Source organism: Pinus tabuliformis, chromosome 1_1 (genome assembly GCF_031772625.1).
Source record: "Pinus tabuliformis cultivar Carrire ecotype Pingquan chromosome 1_1, CPIR1, whole genome shotgun sequence".
Taxonomy (NCBI): Eukaryota; Viridiplantae; Streptophyta; class Pinopsida; order Pinales; family Pinaceae; genus Pinus; species Pinus tabuliformis.
Window position 1 is genome coordinate 98,442,872 of NC_142297.1, and position 20,038 is coordinate 98,462,909.

The 20,038-nt window shown below is 38.1% G+C and overlaps 1 non-coding gene across 1 annotated transcript; it reads right to left on the minus strand.

Moving 5' to 3' along the window:
* Positions 1-4,110: 4,110 nt before the first annotated feature.
* Positions 4,111-4,182, minus strand: TRNAE-CUC (transfer RNA glutamic acid (anticodon CUC)). Its single transcript has one exon. It is a non-coding gene; the product is annotated as a tRNA-Glu (tRNA).
* Positions 4,183-20,038: the final 15,856 nt, after the last annotated feature.

The following is a 20,038-nucleotide window of genomic DNA, read 5'->3' on the forward strand; positions in this document are numbered from 1 at the left end:
GTTTCCCTATTTGGTCACAGGGTAGGATATTTTTTCCATAATCTCTAACTGGTTAAGCGTGTGGCTGGACCCCAGAAAGGAAGCCTAAGGAGACCACGAAGGTACTAATAAAAAAAAGGTACTATGATGGAAGACCCCAAGAAGGTGCCTTAAAAGGTCATTGTGGACCTTGGGAAGAATACCACACAAGAGCCAGAGCGTGTAGATCAATAGGAGTTGGACATAGAGGAACCAGAGCAGGGTGGAGCAAACCCTTTTAAGGAGATAGAAGATATTGAGTCTCCTTTCATCCTAAAGAAGAGGAAGAAACCCACCACTGGAGGTGTGAGCAAGAAGCAAAAGTTTGATAAGACCTCCAACATTGAATCGATGGTCCTCATTAAGGGAGACATTGATGAGACTAGTGAAACTATGCACTCCTTCACTAAGGACATGTGGAGACACATAGAGTATTAGTACAAGTTAGTATTGAAGCAGGTCCAATAGGGCCTCAAAGATCTACAAGCGCAAGTGAGCATGATTCAAGTGAGCGAGAATCAAGCGAGCGTGGGAACGAAAAATGCGAAACCAACATTACCATAGAGGTTCACACAGTGCCCATTCCAGAAGGGTCACTGTGATTTATTACCAAGGTGAATCAAGCAACAATGCCATATCAAAGAAACTTAGAGCTGAACTTAGCGACACTACCCATTCAAGAATTTAATGAACTCCACCAAGGAGTATCTACCGAATTGAAAATCTGGGAAGAGTGGGCACTCTTCGTGATCAAAGACATCAAGAGCCACAATGAGCAGTTAGCTGATGAAGCTACCAGGGCCATCCAGGATAGGGACATAGCCACTGAGCGTAGGCAGGAACCAGAGCACGCCATCACCCAGATTTGAATTGAGCTGCTAGATCTCCTCATACAAACTTAAGCAACTTCCGAAGAGAAGCTCCACAAGTTGGTAGCCGTGGTGAAGGAATCTAAAGTAGAGGTTGAACATGTGAAGTTTGAGATGGAGATGCAGGTCATAGAGCTGTAGATGAAGCTATAGCAAACAACACCTCCGAAAGTTTGAGATCCATGAGAGGCTACTATTAAGGCTAACATGGAAGTACTAGAAGCTGCAGTTAAGGACTGCAGCTAGATCTTTGAGAACACCATGGAGATGTGGGCCTCACTTCAAGAGTACCCACATGTATAGAAGATTGAAGCTGGCATCAGGGACAAACAACTGTAGTTCAATGAAATCAGGGCAATAGTATAGACCTTAGCACCTGTGCAACAGTTTGCTCGACTCTAGGAAGGGAAGGCTATTCAGAATCGGATAGACGAGTTGCGACAAAAATCCTCAATCATTTCATCAATAACACAGTCTTGGGCCAATGAAGCTAGTTAACTCTCTCAGTCTGTCAAGAGTAAACTAAAAGGAATGCAACAGACGTAGAGGACCATTGGCTTAGCAGTAGAGGGGCCAACTACTGAGAAGTTGGTCAAGGAGTTTCGACAGGCCACCGCACAGCAGAGCTTAAAGCATTGAAGGCCAAGTTCAATGGCCTTAAAGTGTGTGTCGAGGACGTACCAACAAAGTGACTCAAGACGAGTAACGTCTTTGTGTTGGGGGCCTATTGGGATGGGAACCCCCAGGTCTAATTTTTATCTAAGTTTTGAGTCAATTTTGATGTAAGGTTGTAAAGTCTCCACATTTTTAGGAGCGGAGCGCGTAGAACGTTAAGAGTCAAAGGGCATTTTAGGAAGGTCAAATCCCCTTATTTTGTAAAGGGATGGGTTGCTTTGAGTTCCGCCCATGGTTCGTGGACCATGGCAACATAATGTGAAATCTATAAAAGGACGTCATCTAGGATTCATTAACAAGATTTAGAAAGTGCATGAATGAGATTTTGAGTTTGTAATTCTATATTCTAGCGAAGGGGAAGGATCCTGCAACTAAGTGTGCAGAGACCTTGGTAATTTCACTGCTGAGTGCATAGGCCCCTACAACTGTGTGCAAGGTCAGAAAAATGTATTTATTGAAGATATGAAGTAATAAAGAATATTTGAAGCAAATCTATGTGTTTTTTGTATATTTATATGTTTATGTGTTTTATGCTCAGTTATGATTTGTTTCTTTGTAATACTATTTTAAGTGCATCGCGAAGGTTCAGATCTAATTTGTATGTTAACTTATGCATGTTAGAACACTTAGGCGAAGATCATACATCTAATTAAGTAGAAATCACTTTAAGTAAGTGATTACAAGGATAAGGGTTTATGAAGGTCGAATTGAGCCCTAGATTAAGGAAACACCTTGCTGCTACATCACATAGACTTTTGGATGCAGAAACTTGGTTCTAACATCCCCCAATACTACCTCGGGTGAGACTACAGTCTGTGCTAAGTAGACTGTTGTCGGAAGGGCTACTAGTGTAGGGTTTTGTTGGTTAGCGCAACTAACTTTGAACCTGGGTCCAAGCCCCCTCAGTCTAACATAATTCGATTTGATTACATATTTTATAGCGCACTCTTATGGTACTACAACTAAATGGCATATTGAATTACTAAGAGCTTCATTTAAAAATTTTAGTGCCTTGGCTACCACCTTCCTCACACATTTCTAGTTGCCCATTAGATACGAAACTAGAACGAAACTTCTAACCAACTTCAAACAATCTGATTCCACTCACATCTCTAATCATATTCATGAGTGGCGACATCACCGTCAGTTGGTTAAGACATATGTTCTAGATCAATTGTTAGCAGAATGGTTTACTAAGTCTTTGTTGGCCCCTATAACAAAAGACGTAGCTAAGGGTGGAGTTATAACCGAAGAGAAAGTAATTTCTTGTGCCTAGTACTTGGATCTCATTTATACCTAATATGGTATACTTTATGATAATATACCAAACACATGTGACCTTCGAACAATGTTCCTCAATCTCCTGGTAAATAATATCATGCTGTTGATGACGTGATTGGTTTTGCGAGTTCATAGTTGGTGAGTAAACCATCTAATATTTCTCTTACCACAATTGTCCAAAATTCTCCATCCAATCCTCTTGCGGCTTCTACTTCTGAGATCAATGTCGTTCATTATGATAAAGGTAAATCTCAACAGCAACCAACAAGTAAGAAGAAAGGAAAAGGTAAGAAGCAAAAAGATTCTCCTCCATAGGATGAATAAATCAATAAATCTTATGACGAGAAACATAAACCTCGTTACCCATGCTTGATTTGTAATGAGGAACATGTTGGGCAGCGGATCCCCCCATAGCATGGTTTTGGGGTTTGAAGCCCGAATTTTGGTCAAGTGTAATGTAAAGACCCCGCGAAATGCGGGCACAGAGCACAAGAGTCTAGGGTTGTCCGCCCTAAGATAATGTAATTTAATGTAAAATGTGTCGGCCTAACCATGGTCCGCAGACCATGGGATTGTATAAATAGAACGAGGCTCTAAGTGTAAAGTCAATCTTAGTTTTAACAAGTAACAGATAGATGCGAAGGCATGGTTAGAGGATAGAAGTGAATCTGAAGTGTATTGGGTCGTAGTGGTAGGTAGAGGCTCTGCAGCTGAGTGCGTAGAGGCCTGGTAGAGTCCACAGCTGAGTGCACGGACCCCTGCAACTGAGTGCGCAGGGTGGAGTTGGGTCTGTAATTGAACTTGAATATTAATAAAGATAAGATTGATTCATAATATTGTGCGTCTGTTTGTAGATATATAATTCTATGCTCTCGTTATCTTTATGCATTTATATTTTTTTCAAGTACTCGTGCTAATCTAGAAGTTGAATAAGTAATAAGAATATTGGGCCCGCATAAACTAATTTAAGCACTGATATAATAGCACAGTAAGGATCATATCAGAATAATACGAAGGTGCACACAGGTTGCGAAGAATAGAAAGCTGTGCGGAGTAGTGCAACACGCAGGTTAGGATCGCGAACCTCCAAAACCCTCATCAAGATATCCCTAGGGTGTGGAAACCTGGTTCTAGCACCCTCCCATACTACTTCGGGTGAGACTTCATTCTGTGCTCTGTGGATTGTTGCCGAAAGGGCCAGTGGTACCGGGATTTTCTTAGATAAACTTACTACTAAACCTGGGTTAGGCCCCACGTAGCCAACAAATGGTTCCGTTTCCGGGACTTGAACCCGGGTCTCTCGAGTGAGAGCCGAGTATCCTGACCAACTGGACTACTCAGGATACTTGTCCATCCTGTTGGTTGCAGGGGAGCTCGTAGCAGCCAACCAGTTTCCCACTACTGAGGCCCCATGTAGCCAACAAAACACTTTACTCATGACTGTCCCTCCCAGGCAGAAGTGAACCAATTTATGAAATCTTCTACTTCACCCACCATGTTTTTAGATCCGTTTTCGAATTAGGAGACTCATTTGGTTGCTCGGGACCCTACTTCCTCTAACTCGGTTTTGATGCTTTCTTCCGCTAAATCAAAAACTAATATTATGGTGGCTACCCGTAATAAGACTATGGTAATGTGAATCCCCTGAATGGTCAAGCTACTGATCAACCTACCAGTTTGGTTGCATCTCCATCGGATCCGTCTCCTCTTATGATCCCTACAGAATTGATTATTAAGCCTCCAAAGGGTGTTATCCATAAATTTGTTTTCAACCATCGCATGCGAGCCGGTCAGAATTACAATGTAGTTGAGGAACTGACCCAATATCCATCATCTATGTATACTCTCGAGGTTTTGCAGAACTATCTTTCCTAGAAAAAGGCTTTGCTTTCCACAATTGGATGCATTGATCCTTCAGATTCCAAGCTAGTTATTTTTAATCACGAGAACTATACACCTCGACTTCTGGCTTAATTAGAATTTATGATCCATGTTGTCATCTGTGGTAAGAAAATTCATCGTTCTATTGTGGATGAGGGAGCCTCAACCTATATCATGTCCTTGTCTTGCTGGAAGACCATTGGTTCTCCTCAATTGAGTGAGTTTCCCACCACCTTGAAAGCTTTTGACAGAAGAACATATAAACCTTGTGGGATTTTGAATTCCTTACAAGAATAATTGGGAGGTAAATCCATATCCATAGAAGTCAAAGTTATCGACGGACCACTCAATTATAATATTCTATTGGGTCGCACTTGGGTTTACACTATGGCTGTTGTTGTTTTGACTTATTTCCAAATGATCTCCTTTCCAAATAAAGGTGACATAGTAGCCATCGATTAACTCATGTTTTTTACCTCTAATTCCCCTCGCGTATGGGAAACTCTACACACATGATAGTATGTTGGGGTTGGATTGATTAAGGCTTCCTCTCTCCTAGGAACCTTTTCATTTCCTCCTCTATCACTTCCTGATAGCTCCTCCTTGGTTTCCTATATCAATATTATATCCTCTTCTACTATTCGAACTAATCCTTAGGTAGTAGAAGATGAAACTAACATCGATAGCTTTGGCAACTGTATGCCTCTTAGCCCCATTGAGCTTAGTTATGAATCCATTCATTTAGCTTGTGTGACTCATTCTAATCTAGTCTCTTATATCAATTGGTTCGATTGCTCATTGGATTATGGCACATATTATGATCCTTTCTCTTGCGAATTCTCTACCAATGAGAGCATCATGGAGATCATGATGCTAGATGATGCATTGTGAGACGATCATCAATATCATTCTTCCTTGTCAATTTCCATTGAGGATAATCCTAATGACATTTATCAACCCAATATTGTTGAGCTCTCTACGAATTCTGTTTCTATTCATGAAGTCAATTCAGAGAAAAAACTATTGAATATTGAAGAGACCATCCCTCTTGATATATTGATTAAACCTAACATTGTCGAGAATCTACATATTAGAATGTCTTGCTGTCTGGATGAGATTAAGATTTACAAAGCTCTATTTCAGGAGTTTTGATATGTCTTAGCCTAGTCTTATGAAAAAATGTCAGGGATCGCTCCTTACATCGTGGTTCACGAAATAAAAACATATTCTGATGCGAAACCAATATAACAACACCTTCGCCCAGACTGTCCTAAGAAGGATACCATAATTAAATCTGAAGTTGAAAAAATTCTACGTGTTGTTTTCATCTATCTAGTTCCTTTGACTGATTGGGTGTCAAACATTGTTCATGTCATGAATAAAAAAGGAACAATTTGTGTATCATTATCGATTGTCAGGATATAAAAATTGCTTATCCAAAGGATAATTATCCCACCCCATTCATTGACCAGATTTTTGATGACTGTGCTGATTGCGTGATCTATTCATTCATGGATGGATTTTTCGGCTATAATCAGATAAACATTCTCCGAGCGGACCAACCTAAAACCACATTTATTTGTCCCTGGGGCACGTTTGCATACCGGAAACTCCCTTTCAAATTGAAGAATCTTGGGGCTACATTTCAAAGAGCGATAAATTAGGCCTTCCATGATATCAAACACATCTTGTAACCTTATTTGGATGATCTCCCTGCTCATTCAAGACATCGGGCTGATCACCTAATGCATCTTCGAAACATTTTATTACGATGTAGGCATTATAATATTTGATTAAACCCTCACAAATGTGTTTTTAGCGTTAGCTCTGGATGACTTCTCGGTTTTGTGGTTTCAAAACAAAGAATTCATATCGATCCTTTGAAAGTTCAAGCATTCATAGATTTGCCTGCACCTTCTTCCCTTCGTCAGTTCCAAAGAATCCAAGGGAAGGCTAACTTTCTATGGAGGTTTGTCCCTAGCTACTCTGAGTTGACCAAAGGATTCACTCTCCTATTAAAGAAAGTGGTTCTCGTCCATTGGGACGACACTGCTCAAACAACATTTGATGTCTTGAAAGATGCACTGATTCGGGCATCTATGTTATATCCCTTAGATTACCAGCGTGATTATTTCCTGTATCTCACGTTTGTAGTTTCTACCATCACAATGATATTGGTCCAAGATGACGATGTAGGGACTGAACATCCCATTTACTACTTGAGTCAGAATCTCAATGATATTGAAGTCAAGTATACTCACATTGAGAAGTTATCTTTGACGGATGTTCGAGCTATCCAAAGGTTTTTCCACTATATACTGCTTTGGAAAACTATGGTCATTTCAGATTGAAACCCTATGGCATACATTTTGTCACGAAAATTGTTCGGGGGCAAGTACTCCAAATGGATCATCATCCTGTAGGAGTTTGAACTAGAATTCATCAAATCCTTGTCAAAGAAATCCTTAGTTTTCGCTGAGCTGATCTACGACCTTCTCACTATTAATTCTGAATCTAAGTTTTAAAATTAAATCCCAGACGAGTCGTTATTTTTGATCTTGCCATTTGACCCTTGGTATGGAGACATCCTTGTATATATCCAGATCCAGACTTTCTGGTCTAATACCTCTCGCTCTGAGTAGTGACGTATTCGATATCAAGCCAAGGATTATATAATGATTGGTGACACCCTTTATCACCATGGTATCACTATGCTTTTACGAAGATTCCTCACCCATGAGGAGTTCAATAAAGCCCCAAATGAATGCCACTCGGTGGCATGAAACAATCATTTATTTGGTTATGCCACCACACATAAGATCCAGCGCGTTGGTTACTTTTGGCCTACCATTTTTTGTGATTGTATTCTCGTTGTCCAAAAGTGTCATTCATGTCAGATTTTTCTCATAAGACCCATGCTCCACCCACACCTATGCTGTTGAGAAATATAGGACATGAATAGTTAAAATATTTCTCTGCTTGATAAACTCTTGTGATATACTTTTACTTCTAAGCTTATAGTATTTTCTTCGTTATGTTATTATTGTGTTCTTTTCATCAAGACATTTACCAATATGCACAATAAAAGACAAGTGACATAGTATATATGCTAGTTAGCTAGGTCCAAAACCTCTCACCTCTTGAGAGGAAAACTTGATCAAAATTCTTCTTCTAGATATTCAATTGATGAGTACCAAGACCATGACAAAGACCCTTGACTCTAGTATCCTCCCAAGAACCTTGTCACTAACCTTGATGCTCCGCCTCTTCCCTTTCTCATCTTTCTTCTTAATCTCAAACTGCTATCCTTGATTCCTTATAGAGAATCTCAGTCTCTATCCTTCACATTGATTCTTCTCGGCTTCCCCTAGAGAAACTCGGTCTCTATGATATCACTGGATTCCTCTAGAGATTCTTGGTCTCTATGATATCAATGGATTCCTCTAGAGAATCTTGGTTACCCTGAACAAGTATCCCAGAAGAATATTTCCTTCACTACCCCAGAAGAAACCTCTTTTGCCGCCTTAAAAGAAACCTCCTTCATTGCCCAAAAGAATCCTCCTTCGCTTCCCAGAAGAAACCTTCTTCGCTCCTTTGCACTTCTCTTTGTGGCCTTCTTCTTCGCACATATTCATCGAATGCTTGATGAGTTTCTTGTCTTCAAGTGAGGTCGAGTGTGGCTATACATACACTTCATTACATGTCCTTTATGCCCACATGATCGCAAGAGTAGGGCCGACTTCTTTTAGGATGTTGTTTTGTCATTGTAGGACGACTTGAAGAGGATAAGTGACAAGGTATTAGAGGATACTTTACATAGAAAAGTTTGACTCTATACAAAGTGTAACATGACTTCATTACATGACAATGAATCTATCATTTTATGACTAGATGACAAATAATTCCTAAAGACTCTTAATGGGAGTCTTGCCTAAAAAAAAAATCTCTTGCTCATGAAACCCATGAAGCAAGAAATACAATAAATTTAATTTTCTTCTTTACATCACATTACATAAAATCATAATTACATGTCATTAGTAAGACAAAATCTAGTTACACTTTTCAACATATGCATCTTGTTGTCGTTGTAGGTCCTTTTGCGAAATGGGGTATTGATTTCATGACATGCAACCTTCACTTGACCCGGGGGCATGGTTATATCATTGTAGCAGTTGATTAATCTACCAAATGGGCTGAGGTGATGCCTACATTTAAAAATACCAGCGAAACAACTGAATATTTTTTTTCAACCATGTCATTTCACAATTTGGTGTTCCACAAGCCATAGTTACGTATCATGGAAAGGATTTCCGGAATCATATGATGTCTGAACTGATTGCCAAGATAGGAATTTCCCATGAAAGTACCACTTCCTACTATCCACAGGCAAACAGACAAGTTGAGGCTATCAATAAGGTTCTTAAAACTATGCTTCAACTTATGATAGGGGTCCATAAATTGGGCTGGGATTTCCTTCATTTTGTTGCCTTGTGGGCATATCAAACCTCCGTTAGGACTACTACCATATTTACACTGTTTTAATTGGTTTATGGTGTGGAAGCTATCATTTCAATGAAATGTGGAATTTTGTCATTGAATTTGGCTATTGAACTTCTTCTTGCCACTTTTTAAGAAGAGGTATGCCTTTTACATATGACATTCTTAGATGAGACACGCCGTGATGCCGATTTAGCTAATGAAGCTCATAAGAGACATATCAAGGCGTAGTACGATAAGAGCGTCAAGCCTCCTGTATTTTCAGAAGGAGACCTTGTTCTTCTTTACAATCAAGAATTTGATAAATTAGGTTTAGGAAAGTTAGAGCCAATGTGGCTAGGTCCATACATTGTCAAACACGTTCTTGCAAAAGGGGTCTGTGACCCAGTAGATTTTTATGGAGTTCCACGAGTGCAACCTAAAAATGGATTGTACCTTAAAAAATACTATGCTTGATTTTGTGTAGTACACTATGTACATTCTCTATATAAGTGTGTTGAGTGTGTTTGCAGTGTGTCCCTTCAGAATTTCCTTCACTTTCTGTTAATCCCATTTACATTTGGTTTGCAAATGCCGACATCCTTGGAACCATTTTTTGGTTATGCTGATGGTGCTAGTCGTAGTACTTGGAACCTGTCTTCTGCAATGTGGGCCATATTCACTCTAGATGGCGAGTTAATGAGTCTACAAGGTAACTGTATCGGTTGCTCGACCAATAAAATCACTGAGGATGACGCAGTGATCGAACTACTATCTGAAGCAATTTCACATGGTATCCATCGTATAATCATTAGATTGGACTCACATCTTGTAGTGCTACAATTGACTAATGTTTACTTAGTTAGAAGTCCAACTATACTCCACATGTTTTTAAGGGTTCACCTTCTAGAAAGACACTTTGATTACATCCAATATCAACATAGTTATGGAAATGTAAATACATTGACATATGCATTGATTAATCATGTTTTAGATAGACATTTGCAACGCATGAAAATAATTTCAATACACATCACATCAATTGAAAGCGATTTGAGAAGCATAGGAAACATTGAAGATAGTTATTTATAAAATGTTTGGTTTTACAAAATTGGTTCCTGAGACATATATGGCTAGAGGGAATATCATATCCAAAATATACATGTAAATATGGTTGTACGCATCCTAGTAGACTAATAATAGTGCTCATGATATTATGCCACTACACGAGCTTTCTTGTGCAGTAGCTGACCAATACGCCCTGGAACTCTAATAGTATGTCCCTGTAATCACATAAAAAGCTGGTCGACCGTGGTCTCATCTATGCCATGTGTCAGCCCCTCCATATGATGCTACACCTTTGTGAGGGTCTCTGCTATGTTGAGACCCTGTAGTACTTCTTGTCCTACTGCAACAACCAGTACTGGTGCTGGTGCAAGTTGTGGTTCTCCTACCCATTTGAGATACGAGGCACCCACAAGTTGAACGATTCGAATATTTTCATGTACAAATCACTAGTTTAGTATTAGAAACATAAAAAAACACAAAAAATTGTAAAACTAAAAAAAATGGTCAAAATATCTTACCTATATCACCCCATTTCTCTCCCTTAAGAAGTGTGAGCTTTGCGTCTCCCCGGAAATCCACCCCTATGTATGAATAATCATCTACCATAATAAACTGCATGCACAACCATCTGAAGAAAATCGGTGTGAAGGTCATGGACAATGGACTTGCATGGCGAGACATGAGATCTATCAACCTCCTCATCCGTGGAATTCTCACATATATAGGCTCGAGTGAGATATGAGGCCATAGCAATGGAATCCTCTCTAGAGGAAAGGAGACCAAGATTTCTCAAAAGCTAAAATTCTTTAGTCTCCCATATTTTTCTTTAATCATCTATTATTTCATGATGACTAAAACTCCCTCGCTCTATTTGAAGGTAGTTGGCTCTATGCATTCTAGAGCATACTGCACATATGACCTATTGGACACATGTAGTGTAGAGCTACCTATCAATCTGGCGATAATCAACAAGATCGTTCTTAGAGGCAATAATACAAGTTCTTTTATATTGATTTTCCCATCCTTGGTTGGATGGGCTTGAGGTCTGCAATGAGTGGAGACATAATCCTTGACTGTTTCTCCTCCCGTTCTCATGCTTGTGAAATAGATGGAGGAACCTCATCTAGATAGATTAGTCAAGAAATATATGTCTTCTACATTTATCTCGAGAATAAATCCTCCTAGTTTGAATTCCTACGCTTGAACATCCCATGCACGTATAAGATATTCAAGTAATTCCATCTATTGCCTCATTCCAGGAAGTCAAAAGAATTTTAGGAATCCATAATTTCTTAGTTCCTAGATGGTGGTAGGACCATTTGATGAATTCATATCTTGTTCTTCATGTTCTCTTTCCTACCATATCATAGACATTTTGTGGTAATGAATTCTTGAAACATCACAAAGAGACTCATTAGGATCAATTTCATGCAAAAAAAATTGATAAATTTTGAGAGAAACTAGTGGGACAAATTTCGGTTTTGTGCCTAACGCACCCCCCAACGAAGGAAAATGTGTTGCAATGCCCCCTCTAGTGTTAAGTCTCTAGGATAAACACACCTTTCGACCTTTTGGGGGTGCACTGAACCAGGGGCGCAATATTTGTGCCCTAGGGCCTCCAAAAACCCAAAAAATGTGCATGAAACTGAAAAGTTCCACCATGAAAATAAACAGAAAGGTCTTAGCTCCTACTCGGAAGTGACGACACCTAAAATAATCCTCTGGATTGGCTATAATCAGTTGCAAAATATCAAGGGTAAAAATCACTTAGAGCTCCAATGTCAAATGGTAAATGTGAAATGATAAAAAAAATGAATTGTCATTTTAGATATTTATGGTCATGTCTCCATTATTTTGTTCGTATTTAATGTTTTGCCCTTGTTTTAGTTCAATTTTATCATGAAACAAGTATTTTTAATCCATTTGATGGTGTTTTGAGTAGGTCAACAACTATTTAATGTATTCTATTGTGTTTTGAATGGAATAAGATCATTTTGACTGAGAGTAAACTTTTATCACTTTTCCGAGCTCTGTAAAATTACAGAAATTGAACCCCCTTGGAGTTCTCTTTCATCTCTTTTCAGACTCCCAAAATATGAAAAGATTGTCGAGCACTTGTCTTTTTGAACTCGTTAAAATAAATGAAAACATGTCTACTCAATATAAGTCTAACAATTTTCTAGAATAAGATAGACTACTTATGAAAAAGGAATACCTTAGTTTAACATGGCTAAGAGGTTCTCCTAAGTATTGTTTTTTTCATTTTCAAACTCAAGAGACTATCTACAAAAAGGAACCTTTGGAGTTTTCCTTTTCACCTCTTTTTCAATCTCTCTAAACATGAAAAATATGTTGAGTTTTCACCTTTCCTAGAATCATAAAAGCATCAAACAATGATGGAATCGTCGATCATGATGAGACCGAACCACTCCTTCTATAGGCTCGTTAAATATCTTAGAGGGATTCATCCGAAGGATGAACTTACAAATCAAGCATATGTTATCCTCCTCAAGCTTGTCAAAAATAAAGAGGTATTGACCAATAATGGTTGGGGAAATTTGGAAAATGGGAAACTCCACTTGTTAATGGCAACAATTTGTTCTTGAACACAACACTCTTTCACTTCATCTCCGTGGCTGTTGGGTTGGGAAATCTGCTTGTCTTTTGGTTTATCATACCTTTTCAAAGCCTCTATTTTGGTTTGGGGGCAATGCTGCCAACTCTATTTTAGTGTCGTTGCTATGTTCAAGAGAAGTCATTCAGTCAATATCTACTGCAATACTCTTAATCCTTCTCTGATGTCTATCATTCATGATCTAGTTCTGTATCAACATCATTTTGATCATTCTGTCTCAAATCATCATACCCATTTCTTGTCCTTGATGGGTGATACATCAAGGCTCTCTTGCGATAGGTCATTTCCCGTCGACATCAGCTCATTATCCAGAAAGTTAACTTAGAAGAAACCCTTTGGTACCTTGGTTCTTGCATACATTAATGGAAAGTTTCCTTGCTCTCGATGATAGGTTTAAATCATTGGCCTTCGAGAAAAAAATTCTATGTGGTGTTTGACATCAACTCATTCATTCACACCATACAAATTGTACTAGAGTGCCTTGAGAGCCATTAACATCATCGAAAATTTATCCCGTGTCTGTTAATGACTTACATCATTAGCTGATAATCAAATGGTGTATACCATGTTTGAATTTAGCTCATTAATTCACATGGTTAGACTCACACATTGGTTGGTCGTGTGAATGAGATGGAAAACCCCAGATCTAGTTTCATCCATCTGGGTTGCGATTCCAGGATGAATACAAGATCACATTGTATGATGCCTATGATCAAACGAACAATCATCCAGTCATGGGTCCATCATGAGTCATCCATGGAAATGTATTTTGGTCACTGTACATGTACTGATAGCTTATGTGCTGATAATGGGTATGCCGCCCTCAGTAAAGATATCATGATGCAAAAATATTGTAACAGACGATGATCTTGCCAGTTTTTCTTGATCCTGACTTGTCACAAGGTAAAGCAATTCAATCATCAATTTTCATTTCTGACTTTATGCTTTAGGGGGAAATCTATTATAGGCCATTTTGTAGCATCTGGTCAATAGGCCTTCAAACGGTACCAATTCACATCCTTCAACATATTTTCATCATCCCTACACAAAGCCCTAAGCATGACTCTGCTAAATTCCTGAATTTCTGCTCTTGACTGTTAAGTTTCCAAGCTTTTAAGGCCCATCGCACACTGAACCTTTAGGAACCATTGTTGACTACCAAGTTGACCTTCATTTCACATGCACTGATTACCAGTATGTTGCTCAGTTTTGGGGGTGCGCTGATTCTATAAATTCAAGGAAAATAAAAATAATCCCAAAGCTTCCTCTTCAAGAATATTCCTGAGGTTGTTTCAACCATTTACCTTGGATAAGAGTCTCGAATCATATCCTATCCTACCTTTGAGTTTTCACCTCTCATCCCTTGATCTTATCCTCCCATCTCAAATGGATCTCAAACATAGATTGGTAAATCAATAAGAATTCATGAACTACCTCCCTCATTTATATATTTACTGCCATCCAAGGGCAAGGGGTTGGATTTTGGAGATTAATTCTACCCTCATGCTATTTGTTTGAGAGTCATTATTCCATGCATTAGGGTGACATAGAGGCATACTTTGTCGCAAGGAAAGGACAAGTCAACTTGGGGAGTTATTCTACAAGATCAAATCATATTTTTGGTTGTAACTCTCTCCATTTATATTAATAAAAAGAGTATACTGTTTTCCTATATGTGATGTTATGATTGCATGTATTTCAAAACCATGTTGATCTATTGAATGAAGTGATTGGATTATGATACATAGATGTCGTAGATCTTTGGCTTGTCTTGTTTGATTGTGAAGGTTCTAATTATAGCGACCAGAGCTAAGATTGGAGAGTACAAGCCAAAGAAGGAGTGAAACTTGCGACCAATTCCAGGTAGGCCTCATCCCATCATTCAATTAATTTAAGGAAGACATTGTGCCCTTTGCTTTCTATTTTTCTAAGTCAGTCCACCAGGCCTAGGGAAGACACTTCTGTCCGCAGTCGTAGATTCTATATAACAAAGGAGGTCCATTTTCACCCACTGTGTATAACGGTGATCCATTGTACATATTAGTAATGCTTTATTTTATTACTGCTTCTATTTTGGCTTTTTATGTACTTGAATAAAATTACTCCCTGCTTAATGGATAGATGTTAGGCCCCTATAATACTAGTGATTCCCCCTTATTGTTATTATTTTCCCCCTATTGTCCCCATATTGTTATTAGTATGGCCCATAGAAACCCACTATTGTTATTTTTGCGCCCTTATCCTATTACTATTATGTCGGCTTGATTATATTATGACCCCTTAGACTCCTATATATAGAAGGTATGTTTAGTCATTTGTATCATCTAAGAATTGTTCATTTGTGTAATGTAAAGGAGGTTTCCCCCTCAAAGAGGTTGAATTATAAGGCATTAATCTATCTTTTCTATCTTTTGGTGAGTTGGTTTCCTAACATTTGGTATCAGTGCTTTGGATTCTAGGGTTTCGCTGCTCCAAACAGGTCATCGTGGAATTTTCACTATAACTTTTTTTTGGTGATGTTTTAGAAGCTACAAGAAAAACCCCACTTGAGCTGAAATAATTCTGAACTTCGGGTCCAGATTTCAGAGATTGTCTTGCTATATTTGTAGAGATATGATTTGAGGAATTTAGGGTTTTTGCAGACTCCTGAATTACATTCCAAATATGTGACCTAGGGAAAATCGTCATAAATTTTGTTTTGAGAATCAGATTGAAATTTTATAAGAATTTTGAGAAAGAGGATGGCTTGTAGTTTTCTGTGTATCAGGTTTAGGTACTAAGGTTGAAATAGTGACACGTGGCACTAGTTTATAATCAGGTCACCATAGGAGATTTGGCATAACTCTTCCTAGGTGAATCCAATATTGATCAAACTTGTGGGGTTAGAAAGAGGAATCATAGGGCTCTTGCAGGACAAGATTTCAGATATATGAGATCCGCAGTTACATATATACAACATATTCAATATCGAGCTCCTACAAAGTGAAAAAAAAGGTGTGTAATTTTTTTTTAAATTTTGCATAAGATTGGTTTGAAAAATTAGTCTAAAGGAATTCAAAGGGAATAGTGAAGAATTATTAGCATTAATTAATGCCCCGAAGAAATAAAATGGAAACACCTAGTAAGAAACCTGAAATCTCTAACATGACTCGTGAAGAAGAGGAAGAAATGCAACATGATATATCAAAATTACAAGACCAAGTACAACACATTTCATTCTCACTAAAGGTAAATGAAGCCAAGATGAATGGCGTGGAAGTTAATATGAATGGCATGCAAGTTAATATGGAAACTAAGATGGATGGCATGGAATATAATATGAATGGCATGGACGCTAAGATGAATGGAATGGACGATAATATGGAAGAAATGAAGATAAATTTGAATAAGTTGCTATAAGAAATGGTCACCAATGGTGTAAGGGTAGTAAATGAAACTCATGATGAGAACAAAAGAAATGTTAATCGTGATTTCATAGACTCTAATGTTGGATTGAAGACCCACCATGTTCCAAAAATTGATATGAGGAAGTTTGATGGCAAGGATCCCGGAACATGGATACTACAGATGGAGCAATTTTTCGATCTCCAGAATGTGAAAAACACACAAAAGGTACGCATTGCAACTTTATATTTGAAACCAAATCAGTTTGTATGGTATTGATGGCTTTATTCTTGTAAATAAATTGTCACTTGGGAAATTTTTACGGAAGAAATGATAGCACATTATGAGGATACAAAAAGCAACACCTTTTTAAGCCAATTGATAAATCTCAAACAAAAGGGTTCAATGATGGAGCACATTGAGGAATTCCAAAAATTGAACATAAGGGTAAAAGATATTCTAGAGGAGCATAGGATTGATGTGTTCATAGGGACTTTAAAGGATAATATCCAACATGAGGTTCACCTTTGGGAACTTGATTCATTGGAGAAGGCATTCAGGTTAGCAAGAAAAATGGAAAGCAAAATTATGGCAACCAGGAAGCCTACCACTCACAACTATAAAGATGGAAGTGTTGTTGCCCCTAGCCTTCCACAACCTACAAGGTTGACACCACAACAATTGGAAGAAAAAAGAGCAAAAGGGCTTTGTTACAGTTGTGATAGCAAATACACTAAAGGTCATAAGTGTGTTGAGAAGAAATTATTCTACATAGATTGTGAAGAGGAGGAAGAAAAGGAACAAGAAATGTCAAAAGAAGAGGATATACTGCAGGAACAAATCCAAGATAAAGAAGAAATGAATCCAACCATATCTTGTAATGCATTGGCTAGAATTACCACTCCTCAAACTATCAAGATATAAGGACATATCAAGAAGAAAAATTTAATAGTGTTGATTGATTTGGGAAGTACCCATAATTTTATTCATTGTAAGACAGCAAAGGAATTGAATTATTTCCTATATCCAACACCAGAGTGTCAAGTGATGGTTGCAAGTGGAGGAACCATAAATTGCTCTGGAAAGTGCCATAATATCAAGCTATTTATGGGAAAATATGTATTGAATAGCCCAACGCTTTCCATTCCAATGGGTGGTGTTGATGTTGTACTAGGAGTCCAATGGCTACAATCCTTGGGTACAATAGATTTTAATTTTCAAGAAATTTTCATGAAATTTTGTGTGGAAGGAAAGGAAGTTGAATTAAGGGGTATTACAGGGAAACCAGGAAAGATAATCAGCTCTAATGGTATGACAAAGCTTTAAAGAAGGAACAACGAGGTGTAATTGCACAATTATGTTTGCTAGAGGTTCCCACATCGAAATCATCTATTTCTCCAGATCTCCAAAAAGTCTTGCACAATCATTCCAATGTATTTGAGACTCCCAAAGGTCTCCCACCTATTCTTGATCATGATAATGCTATTCATTTGATTCCAGAAAGTGTTCCTCAAAACATCAGGCCGTACAGATATCGCTATGCCGAAAAGAGTGAAATTGAACATATGGTTGCAGAAATGCTAGAAGCTAGTATAATTCAACCTAGTCAAAGTTCTTTCTCTGCTCCAGTAGTAATGGTGCACAAGAAGGATGGATCATGGCACATGTGTCCGATTATAGGGAGCTCAACAAACTCACTATTAAAGATAAATTTCCCATTCCTGTCATTGATGAATTATTGGATGACTTGCATGGATCAATTTACTTCACCAAGTTGGATCTTCGTTTAGGATATCATCAAATCAGAATGAAGACTGAAGACATTTCGAAAACACCATTTAGAACTCATGAGGGTCATTATGAATTTTTGGTAATGCCTTTTGGCCTTACCAATGCACCTTCTACATTTCAAGGTTTGATGAATTCCATTTTCAAACCCTTCCTTAGAAAATTTGTGTTAGTATTTTTTGATGATATACTAATCTACAACAAGTCTTGGAAGGATCATGTTGAATGTGTTGACGGGGTGCTCAAACTATTGGAGGAGAAACAAGTATATGCAAAAATATCCAAATGTTTCTTTGGAGTACAAGAGGTGGAATATCTGGGTCATATTGTATCTCATGGAGGTGTTAAGGTAGACACTAGCAAAATTAAAGCCATTAAGGAATGGAAAATCCCCACATCCTAAAGCATCTGCGAGTATTTCTCGGGTTGAAAAGGTATTATCGCAAGTTTGTTAAGAATTATGGGAGAATAGCAGCACCTCTTATTGAAGAAAGATGCATTTTCATGGACTCCAGAAGAAACAAAGGCCTTCAAACATCTTAAAGAGGCAATGTGCCAAGCACCGGTCTTAGCTACGCCCGACTTTACAAAAGCCTTTATTGTGGAATGTTATGCTTCAGGAAATGGAATTGGTGCTGTTTTAATGCAAGATGAAAGACCCATTGCTTTCGAAAGTCGTCCAATCAAGGTAAAGTATTAACACAAAGCTATTTATGAGAAGGAAATGTTGGCAATACTACATGCACTTAAGAAATGATGACCCTACCTAATGGGAAGACACTTCAAGGTAAAAATGGATCATGATAGTCTTAAATACTTTTTAGAACAAATATTATCCTATGAAGAGCAACAAAAATGTGTCACAAAGATGTTGGGTTATGACTTTGAAATCATCTACAAAAAAGGTAAGAAAAATGTTGTGGCTGATGCACTCTCAAGAAAGGATGAGGATGTGGAAGCATTGTTGTGTGCCATTTCTATTATCCAACAAGATTGGATAAACGAAGAAGGGGAGGAATGGAAGAATGATGAAGAAGTGTGGGCACTCATTCGAAAGTTACAACAAGATCCCAATACATCTGATACATTTAGCTGGAAAAATGATTCGTTATGGTAAAAAGATCGCTTATACCTATGTAAGAATTCCTAACTCAAACAAAATATTCTTATGGAATTGCACACTTCTCCCTTAGGAGGGCACTTAGGATTTTTAAAAAACTACCACAGGATTAAGAAGGAATTTTTTTGGGATGGCCTTAAAACAGATATTCAAAAGTTTGTGGTGGAATGTTTGGTTTGACAACAAAATAAAGTTGAAACAATTAAGACCCCAGGTTTATTACAACCTTTATCCATTCCAAGCCAAAGTTGGGAGGAGGTTTCAATGGATTTTATCACAGGTTTACCCAAGTCCGAGGGAAAGAGTGTCATCATGGTGGTCATTGATAGACTTACCAAGTATGCACACTTTTGTGCATTATCACGTCCATTTAAAGCCAATACAGTTTCTACTGCATTTATGGAAACAATTCAAAAGATACATGGAAACCCAAAGATTATTGTAAGCGACAGAGATCCCATTTTCACTGGAAATTTTTGGACAGAATTGTTTTCTGGTCTCAGTACTCAATTAGCTCATAGCTCATCTTATCATCCTCAATCTGATGGGAAAACTGAGATAGTAAACAAATGTTTGGAAGGCTATCTTTGTTGCTTTGTATCTGATAAACATACATAATGGGTCCAATTGTTGCCTCTGGTTGAATGGTGGTATAACAATTCCTTCCATACTGTAGCAAAAATGACCCCATTTATGGCACTTTATGGATATCATCCACCATCCATCACATCATATTTCAGAGAAAATTCTAAGGTTCAAGCAGTGGAACATCACATCGAGCATCAACAAGAAGTTCTCCAACTCTTAAAGGATAACCTCACGTTGGTGCAGAATAGAATGAAA